The 9141-nt window shown below is 45.3% G+C and overlaps 1 protein-coding gene across 2 annotated transcripts in view; it reads left to right on the forward strand.

The window, feature by feature from the left end:
- The window catches only part of LOC109856650 (cell adhesion molecule 2-like), a 91562-nt gene that overhangs the window by 6793 nt on the left and 75628 nt on the right, over window positions 1-9141 (forward strand). The gene's annotated exons all lie outside the window — the stretch shown is intronic.

The raw sequence follows: 9141 nt of genomic DNA on the forward strand, positions 1-9141 counted from the left end.
AGCGCATTATCCTCCGTTACATCCGCTTTAAAGGATAAACACGGCCTTCTTCGCCTCTTTCTCTCGCCGCGACGAGTTTCCCCCCTTTTTTTTTTTTTTTCTTTTTTTTTTTTTTTTTTTTTTTTTTTTTTTTTTTTTTTTTTTCTATTCGCCCGCAAGGATGCTAACTACCGCCCTGTATTTTAAGCACGCGCTTCGAAAGAGCCGCAAGAGACTGGGAAAAGGCCACTCGCGCGCGAGAATCGGTCTCTCACGCTCTCCCGGAAAATCTCTCCCGGGCGCTGAAACGCGATGAAAATCCGATTGCGTTGTACATATTATTATTAGTATTACGTTTTACATAATCGTTTAACAAGCGCGCGGGAGAAGAATGCGCGCGCGCGCGCGTGTTATTATTATCGTAATTAATTTACGCAATAAATTATCTGATGATTTTTTAATGACAAAAGAGGGAAAGAGAGGGAGAGAAAGAGAGATAGATAGAGAGAGAATAGCAGTAATAGTGTGAAACTTTTACACGCGTATCATTATACAAACTGCTGAAATTCTCATCGGTGCGACGCGCGAGATGATTAAACGGGACGCGCGAGTAAACACAGCGTGAAACACGCGCTCAGCTACGCGCGCCGCAATAATTCGTAATTACGTGAAATAATCCGGCGTATGGGATAGGATTACAATTGAAAGGGTTAGTTTTCATCGAGAAAGAGAGAGAGAGGGAGAGAGAGAGAGAGAGAGAGGCAAAGGGAGACGCGCCTGTCATATCTCGCTGTTTAAATTGCTACTTGCAGCAGCGCGTACGCGGCGCGTTTAATGTCGCTCGATTTTGTCGGCGAAAACCCGACGGGCCCGCCGATGAAAACGGATTCGACGCGAAAAGTGACATCCTCAGCGAGGATGAACTGACGCCGGTGACACTTGACGCGACTGTGAATATGAATTACAGAATCCAGATTTGATACATGGAGCGCCAATCAGATAACGTAGCTGCTGCTGCTGCCCCGCCGCGCGTTTCTCCCCCTCCTTCTCTGTGTCTCTGTCTTTAACTACCGGGGAGTTCAGAGACTCGAATGTCGTCGTTACGCGTTTCCCTCATCCACGACGACGAGATATATACAGTTCAATGGATCCATCGTGGCAGCATAACAGGCGAAGATGCGTAATAGACGCAGTCGACGCGGGGCCGACGCGTATACATATATAACTCGCACACACGCGGGTTCTCAAACTTTAATATCTCTCTCCCCGATTCCGCGCCGCGCCGCGAGGCGCATAAATTCATCCCGAAGCTTTCTGCCGCATTCACGACGGCGCATAATTCGGCGCGCGATAAAGCGCGCAAGTTTTATGACGCGCGCGTCTCGGGATATATAACGCGCTCTAAAACCGAGGAAACAAAAAAAAAAAAAAAAGAAACAACAACCAACGCGTATAATAAGAATGCGCGTAACTCGCGCACAATTCATTGAGCGGAAACGACGACGACGACGACAACGTAGTTCGAGAAAACGATGGCGTTTTTTTCTAACGAGCGCGAACGACGCTCTTCTCTTCATTTTTCTTCCTCGCTGATGTTTAAAAGCCCATATCGGTTGTGTGTGTGAGGGAAAGATATCAAACGTATTCTGAATGAAACGTATTTTTTATGCGATATAAGAACGTTTCGAAGATGCAGCCTCCGTTGTTTTGTTTTTTTTTCGATTACGTGAGATGAGAAACGTCATACGCTTCTTCGCGCGCGAGGGAAGTGTTTCTTCTTCCGGTGGCCCGGGACACAAAGAAACCTGGACTGGAGAATTCAAATTATGATTCGGGGGGGGACGGCGCACAAAGCGCACTTTGAGAATCGCTGATACACGTATAGCGTTACGTGTGGTAGAGAGTTCGGGAGAGTTACAAGCTCTGCGTCCAAAGTTTCCTCTGTCGTTATCTATATAGCGAAGTATAGCTGATAGCTTTCTAGCAATTTCCAAATGGCCGTTCCCCGTCTCTCTCTCTCTCTCTCTCTCTCTCTCTCTCTCTCTCTCTCGTCGCTTCATTTTTTCAATGATTTTTTTCTGTCTCTCTTCCTCCCGCGGATTTGATACCCAATCTGGATATCCTCACGAGGACGTAAAGCTTAAGAGCGCCGCCCATCCGCGCTCGTTCCGAGGAGGACGAGGGGCGAAAGAAGCGGTTTAAAAATAGCGCTCTTTCTAATTACGTTTCGCCCGTTCCTTCTCGGTTATCACGGACTTTAACGGGTGGGAGGAGATGCACGCGGCGAGAGAGAGAGAGAGAGAGAAATAGGAGTCAAACAAGACTGGATGAGAGTCCGGGAAAAGAAACGAGAGAGCGACTGTGTGAGGAGGGAACGAGGACGAAGCGCGCTGAGTAAGAGAGCAGAGCGCAGGATGGCCTGGGATTTATTACGTTCCGGTAGGCGGACAAGAGAGAGAGAAAGAGAAGAAACGAGCGTTACACCGTGGCGGAATAAAAATCTCGCGTTAAGGCAGAGCAAATGGTGTAAAAGTCGAAATTAAATGGGCGGCGACGAAACGAGTGCGGGAGCAGTTAAAAGGTTACGATCTGTGCGAGAGATTAAGTAACCGCGAACGTGAGAACGCTTTCCGTGTCAAACGAGTGTCTATGCGGGAACGTCTCATGAGATTTCAGATCGGGAATAATGGCTTATATGAGTATGACACATCGCGAGAGAGAGAGAGAAAGAATATAAGGCGTGTTGACACGTCGCAAGAGCGAACAAAACGAATAAAAAAAACGCAGAGCTTAACTTCTCGCGATCGCAATACATCTTGCGCAGATACACACGGAAGGATCTGATGGTTTTGCTTGTGTTCATGTTTGTTAGTTGATATACAATGCGTGAATGTGTGCACGCGATTTGATAATATTGAAGTTATATTATTAATTATAATTCAAATTAAAATCTCACAAATATACTTGTTTTATTCTCACTATATCCTACCAGAAAAAGTATGTGTAAATAATCACAATCGATTTTCTTGATATATTAATTGTTGCCACTTTTATCTCGACGCTGATTAGACGTTTCTAGGATGTGTTTCTCGATTCATGTCGTACGTATCAAGACGATGCACCGATCTAAAGGTCATTGACCTTTTCGTCAAAGGTCATTGAACTTTCGTCAAAGGTCATTGATCTTTTCGTCAAAGGTCATTGACCTCTCGTCAAAGGTCATTGACCTTTTCGTCAAAGGTCATTGAACTTTCGTTAAAAGTCATTGACTTTAACAAAAGGTATTAGTACAGATTAAAAATATTACTATTATAAACAATGAAACATTATTAAATATAATAGTACAAATATTTAAAATTATGAAATTACAAAGTTAAATATAAATATAAAAAGTTGGTGATCAAACAAATGTTATTTCACGATTAATACAACGAACAAGGTGAGCCGCGTTCTGCCGCAGATTCTGAAACCTCGGCTCCGGAAATATCTCCGGTCTACACGCGACTGCGAAGAGTTAAAATTAGAAGTGGAATAAAACCGTCAAAAAAGATACAATAAAATAAATACACGGACGGTACGTGTAAACCGCGCATCGGCGAGGTTTGCTTATTTATTTATAACGTACCTACGCTTTTTGCGTAATAAACTCACACGCGCAAGTCAGTCGTACGACGACGGAAGAAAAATATCTCGATGATGTCTGACGCTCGCATCAAGTCGCAAATATAACGTTTATAAGCATTGTGTTACGGTTCCGTCGACGCAGCGTTCGTGCGATCGAGCAAAAGCCGAATCAAACGTAAATCGGCGATGCGGAAGAATACGATACGCAGGGCGCAGAAATGAGCCGGTGAAATAAAAGTAGCTGCTACGTTGCCTCTCGAGGAATCGCGTTCGCGGAGATCTTTTTTATATCGGCCGTATCCGCGGCAGGAAATGAAAAGCGTTTCGACCAAAGAAAGTAAAGTGCATCACTCCCCTATACATATCAATATGGAGAGAGAAAGAGAGAGAGAGAGAGAGAGAAAGAGAGAGAAAAAGAGCGCGTACATCCGCACGGCGCACGATGTGTACCAGATATGAAATTTTAAAACCGTGAACTTGAAGGCAAAGCCTTCGCGGTGCGCTCGCGGCGCAACTGGTTAGCATAAATAAATAAAAGATGCGTTCGAAACATCAGCATCGAAAGCTTCTGTCGGAACTGACGGGCTGTCCGGTGCGAGATTGTAAAATCGGTCGTTTAATTGTACGCGGCGCGCGCGGGCGAGCGCGCGCCGTCCGATGAGTTTATCGCGTATTTGCATTTCGATCATCGTCTGCGGAAAATATATTTCAGAAATGCATATACTCTCCACTTCATTGAAATGTCGAGTTTCGAAACGGGGAAAGTTTCAAAAATAACTTTTCCAAATAACATCCGCGTTTCCGTTCCCGGAAACTACGATCGCACACTTCGCTATTTTGCCCCGGCTCGGAAATTAATAAAGTCTTCTATTATTACCGCTAGTTAAAATGGTAATTCTCTGCTACACTAGCGGGAAAATGATCGCATATGTAACGAACTTTGCGTCTGTTGTTTGGAATAGAGAAGGATACACTCTCGGAGAGAGAGAGAAGACGGTAATTAAATTTCCCTATGGGCAATTTGTTTTTGTTTTGTTTGCGTGGCCTCAAGGCTTTTGGACACTCGACACCGCGCGCGCACGTGTGTGTGTGTGTGTGTGTGTCTGTGTACGCGCGCGCCGCTGCACAAAGTTCTCCGATTTACGACAGGCGAGCGACTCATTTACTCGAGGTCTGTCGTGACGCATCGCGAAATTGGGATGGTTGCGAGAAACACGCTTGGCTTTTACATCAACGCGACGATATCGATGGCAGATATATTTCGGGGGGATTGCACCGCGATGTCATTCTCGTACGCGTATGAAACTGTCACGTGTGTTTGTCCGATCTCACGTGTGACTATTTGAAAATACTTAAATCGCGTTATATCGCACAAAAAAAAAAAAAAAAAAAAAANTNNNAAANNAAACTGTGTAGGCGCGTCACCGAAAACCAGGTCTGTGTGCCAACAGGTGTGCGCGCGACTGCGTGTATCGCTCGCGTGGGGGAAGGGAGGGAATGATGCGAATTAAGCGATCGTGCGAAACGACGTATCGACGAAAGCCGGGGACACGGGGCCGCGTTTCTGACAAATTGAAAAAAAAAAAAAAAAAAATCAAGAGTCAAAAACTGACGCTCTTCGAAGGTGAAGAAAATGCGGGTGACGCGTCCCGCGGGATATTCCGTTCGCATACAATACCGTATGCATTTTCGCGTTCCGATGTAATAAAGCTGGCGCAGAAATGTGCGAAACTTAATTTCCCGTCCCTCGGCGCGCGGAGTTGGAATTTGAATTTTTCCAGCGCGGCCACGTATTCACGCGACGAAAAACGATTCGATTCTTTTTTTTTTTTTTTTTTTTTTTTTTACTTTTTGTCACGGCCGTATAAAAATGTCGCGGTGCGTGAAAAGCGCGGGCGGGAGTGTATTTTCGCGAAGATCTCACCGCGCTTACGTGCGTATTTGATAGGCAAAACTCTTTCGAGTAAAAATACGTCAAAAAGAACGGAACCGCCGAGTGTCGCGCCGTAATTTATCGATCGGCTCTTTCTCTCTCTCTCTCTCTCTTCGCGGCGGTAAAAAGGTGAAAAATGAAGGCGCGCGCGAAGGAAACGCGACTGGATGATTGACGCGCGTAACGAAGATGAATTAAAGAGTGGGCCGATTTATCCGGATGACTATCGCGAAGGATCCTCGACAAATTTCCTCGCTTACCCTCTAACCCTCCGTGTCAGAGACAGAAGCAGATTTACAATGTGTGCAAGAAATTGCGATTAAGTATAAGTACGACACCGCGGAAAAATAGATAAAAGAAAGACGTGGAAGAAGAAGAAGAAATTGTGACAATTGTATTGATCTGACGATACGATTATTCGACCCTCTGTAACGTCGTGCAACTTTGAAATCACGTGCCGATACATCGATTTCAGTCCATTGTCATTTTTAGCCACTTTATGCATCTTGTTCCGTCACCTCTCCTTTAACTTGTGAAAACTTGTTTGTCGCGCAATTGTCAAAGAAAAATAAAATAAAAACAATGAAAAACTTAAATACTGAAAATCTTTTAAAACTAACAAAATAAAAAATAATACCTTTAAAACTTTTTTAATTTATTGTTAATTTACATCCGGAGGTTGATAGTTTTGTTTGCTAGCTTCGCGTTACACAAAGTTTTTTATATTCACAAAAAAAAAAAAATTCAGGTTACAAAGGATTAGCGGAACATAAACGATTAACGCGCGCGAGATAAAATACATATTTCAACGCGCGCGGAAAATTTGGTTCCGCAACTGATTGTCTAATCCCCTCCCCTGTCTGACGCGTAAATGCGCCGGGAGCCGCATTTTGAAATTCTCTCGCCGGCGAGAGAGAATGTAAACGTCCAGGCGTGCCGGACTTAAATCGAAAACGCACTTCAACGAAGCGAGTTATACCTACGTTTCCTCGGCGGCCGCGCCGCGACTCGCCGCCACCCTAGAGCAGCCAGTCCGCTCTCGGCTGATGAAGATAAAACGGGATAATTATAGAGCCTATCGGGGATCGCGGTGCGGCTAAATTTCGTCGGGACACGCGAGATCGTCGAACGTTGGGCGCGGCAATAAAGGGAAAACCGGAGCGGTGAAAAAGAGACGGAAGAGCGGAGAGGGAATAAAGCCGCGGCGTGCGCACTGCACACACACACACAGTCAGGACGAAATAAAAAAAAAAAAAAACAGAAAAAAAGCGTAGTCGAGAACGCGCGCAGAGAAATAGAGCGGGTGCGCGAGAAAAATAAAAGCGCGAGAGAAAGAGAGAGAGAAAGAGAGAAACGCTTAATTTTTCATACGGAACGGGCGCATCTGCGTTCGGCCGACCACGCGCTCCACGGCCTCGCTAATTATTTCTAACTCATTCTTTTTTCATTTTCTGAGCTTCCTCTGTTTCGTGACTGCCGGATGCTGCTGGCAGATGCGGTTACCGCCGTCCGTCGGTTGCGTTGCCGAGCGCGTTACCTCTTCGTCTCGACGACGAGACCCGAACCCAAGACGGTCGCCCGCTGTCGCTGCGCTCGCAAAAGCTTTCCCCCTCGGCTAATCGTCTCGAAGCACGCGAGTGCTCACCTTCCGCCCTTCGCGTCGCGTCTTCCCATTTTTCATTTTATATCATCGTATTCTGGTCTAAAGAGAAAAACCGAGCTAAACCCGCAAACACCATTAGGCCGATGCTATCGGTTCCTATCACCCGATGGATAATTGAAGGGAGGCTCGAAAACGCCAGAATCTTATCAGATGTTCCAGTGACAAGCGCTGCCACAACTTGAAAGTAACGATGTTTATCTCGTTCATTAGACATGTAATATTTTCATACGGGGAAAAAAAAAAAACGTGAGAGAAATAAAAAGAATCTGTAAAATCTACGTCGGGAAACCACTGTCGCGGACACGTGATATCGTTCCTTTCTATCGCAAACGTTTTGTTGTTTTTTTTCGCCAGGACGCGAAAAAAAAAAAAGAAATTCCGGGAAATTTCTTTTTGTACACGCGGGAAGAAACTGTATCGATTGCAAATCGCAGTTTCAATAATTACCCCGACACGGAGAGGCGGGAGAGAGAGAGAGGGGGGTCTTTTACTGGGGGTGAGAGATACGGTATCGTCAAATTCTCATTGGCTAAACGTACGGCTGTGCGCGCTCTAATAGCTTTCTCCATCCTCCGGCTTCTGCCGTATCTCCACTCTCTCTCTCTCTCTCTCTCTCTCTCTCTCTCTCTCTCTCTCTCTCTCTCTCTCTCTCTCTCTCTATCCTTCCCGAATCCTCTTCTTGTCTCTTTCTCTTTTTCGCGTTCATTCCCTCGGCTTTCGTCGAAAGGTGCTCGACCGAGTGCGATCTCAGCACTNCGCCGGGGTCGTTTAAGCGCTCTCTCTTTCTCCGTCTCTCTTTCTCTATCTATCTATCTCTTTTTCTCTCTCTCTCTCTCTCTCTCTCTCTCTCTATCTCTCTCTCTGTCCTTCCCGAATCCTCTTCTTGTCTCTTTCTCTTTTTCGCGTTCATTCCCTCGGCTTTCGTCGAAAGGTGCTCGACCGAGTGCGATCTCAGCACTTTCCGACCTCGTCGTCCAACGAGGTGTTTCGACTTGAACTCGAAACGGAAACGAAATGTCCACGACGGGTCAAGCACAAACGAGAGAGACGTAGTTTCCTCTTCCTTTTGCCGACAAAAGTCGATCGGCAGATAGAGAGAGTACAGCCAGATTCGGAATTTTATCTCTCACACGTTTTTCTCTCTCTCTCTCTCTCTCTCACCGGTGTGTGCATATTCTATATATATATAGTTTCAATTTCCACGCGTGCCCCGTCCAAATGTTTACGTTCGACGATCAATTTTACAATTTACAATCTTTTTTGTCTATCTTTCACGATCGAATGCGGCAGCGGAGTTTTTTGCGCGTCGCGATGAGTGAGGGAGAGAGAAAGACAGAGAGAGAAAGAGAGAGAGAGAGAGAGAGCAATATTACATTTAATACTCCCGCGAGAGAGTAATTTTTCAGCTGCAGTTTTGATATTCACGATATTCCTGTTGCATACCGATTAATCTTCTCGACGTTCAGAATGGTTTTAAATCCTTTCTTTATTTCCGTATAAAATTGCGCTCCCTAACGTCCGCGCGAGCTGCAGCGAAATTCCATTTTGCGCTACATCTTTGAAGTGTAAAAATAAAAAAAATGAAAAAAATAAAAAAAAAACGACCTCCGCGATAGAGAGAAGCCGCCGCAGCGGTCATCGAATAATAATCAGCGGTTCGAAGAAGCCGTTGCCGCCGCCGCCGCGTTTTGATAATAATGGCCGCTGCGGAAACTTTTCACGATAATAGTACATCACGAGGGATCCACGTTCGATTTAATTCTCACGATTTTTCTACTTCCGGCGATGCTAATGGCACCAGTTTAAAAAGTCAGCCCTCGCCGCGTCTTTATCGGTAACTTCTTTCATTATACGAATAGTTACGCTTGCATATTTTATATCTCCGACTTCTTACTCTCCCAGGAAGAGAGAATCCTACTTCCTCCAGGTTTTTTTTTTTTTT

This window comes from Pseudomyrmex gracilis, unplaced genomic scaffold, assembly GCF_002006095.1.
Source record: "Pseudomyrmex gracilis isolate BER0280 unplaced genomic scaffold, ASM200609v1 scaffold_129, whole genome shotgun sequence".
In the NCBI taxonomy this organism is placed as follows: Eukaryota; Metazoa; Arthropoda; class Insecta; order Hymenoptera; family Formicidae; genus Pseudomyrmex; species Pseudomyrmex gracilis.